The following is a 1,695-nucleotide window of genomic DNA, read 5'->3' on the forward strand; positions in this document are numbered from 1 at the left end:
TAAAGGCACAAAGTGATTGAAGTGTGCCCAGGCCCAGATCTACTTTGCTGGGCATGACTGTGTTTGACCTCTTGGGCCTGGAAGTCTGGTAGTAGTAGTAGTAGTAGTAGTATGATTTAAAGGTCCAAAGTGAATGAAGTGTGCCCAGGCCCAGAGCTACTTTGCTGGGCATGACTGTGTTTGACCTCTTGGGCCTGGAAGTCTATTTCTAGGCTTATATAAAGGGTCAAACTTCTTGAAGTGTGCCCAGGCCCAGAGCTACTTTGCTGGGCATGACTGTGTTTGACCTCTTGGGCCTGGAAGTCTGGTAGTAGTAGTAGTATGATTTAAAGGCACAAATTGATTGAAGTGTGCCCAGGCCCAGAGCTACTTTGCTGTGCATGACTGTGTTTGACCTCTTGGCTCTGGAAGTCTATTTCTAGGCTTATATAAAGGGTCAAACTTCTTGAAGTGTGCCCAGGCCCAGAGCTACTTTGCTGGGCATGAATGTGTTTGAACTCTTGGGCCTGGAAGTCTGGTGGTAGTAGTAGTATGATTTAAAGGCACAAAGTGATTGAAGTGTGCCCAGGCCCAGAGCTACTTTGCTGTGCATGACTGTGGTTGACCTCTTGGCCCTGGAAGTCTGGTGGTAGTAGTAGTATGATTTAAAGGCACAAAGTGATTGAAGTGTGCCCAGGCCCAGAGCTACTTTGCTGGGCATGACTGTGTTTGACCTCTTGGGCCTGGAAGTCTGGTAGTAGTAGTAGTAGTAGTAGTAGTAGTAGTAGTATGATTTAAAGGTACAAAGTGAATGAAGTGTGCCCAGGCCCAGAGCTACTTTGCTGGGCATGACTGTGTTTGACGTCTTGGGCCTGGAAGTCTGGTAGTAGTAGTATGATTTAAAGGTACAAAGTGAATGAAGTGTGCCCAGGCCCAGAGCTACTTTGCTGGGCATGACTGTGTTTGACCTCTTGGCTCTGGAAGTCTATTTCTAGGCTTATATAAAGGGTCAAACATCTTGAAGTGTGCCCAGGCCCAGAGCTACTTTGCTGGGCATGACTGTGTTTGACCTCTTGGGTCTGGAAGTCTGGTAGTAGTAGTAGTATGATTTAAAGGCACAAAGTGATTGAAGTGTGCCCAGGCCCAGAGCTACTTTGCTGTGCATGACTGTGTTTGACCTCTTGGCTCTGGAAGTCTATTTCTAGGCTTATATAAAGGGTCAAACTTCTTGAAGTGTGCCCAGGCCCAGAGCTACTTTGCTGGGCATGACTGTGTTTCACCTCTTGGGCCTGGAAGTCTGGTAGTAGTAGTATGATTTAAAGGCACAAAGTGATTGAAGTGTGCCCAGGCCCAGAGCTACTTTGCTGGGCATGAATGTGTTTGACCTCTTGGGCCTGGAAGTCTGGTGGTAGTAGTAGTATGATTTAAAGGCACAAAGTGATTGAAGTGTGCCCAGGCCCAGAGCTACTTTGCTGTGCATGACTGTGTTTGAACTCTTGGGCCTGGAAGTCTATTTCTAGGCTTATATAAAGGGTCAAACTTCTTGAAGTGTGCCCAGGCCCAGAGCTACTTTGCTGGGCATGACTGTGTTTCACCTCTTGGGCCTGGAAGTCTGGTAGTAGTAGTATGATTTAAAGGCACAAAGTGATTGAAGTGTGCCCAGGCCCAGAGCTACTTTGCTGGGCATGAATGTGTTTGACCTCTTGGGCCTGGAAG

This window comes from Electrophorus electricus, unplaced genomic scaffold, assembly GCF_041902795.1.
Source record: "Electrophorus electricus isolate QZ-2024a unplaced genomic scaffold, ASM4190279v1 Scaffold289, whole genome shotgun sequence".
Taxonomy (NCBI): domain Eukaryota; kingdom Metazoa; phylum Chordata; class Actinopteri; order Gymnotiformes; family Gymnotidae; genus Electrophorus; species Electrophorus electricus.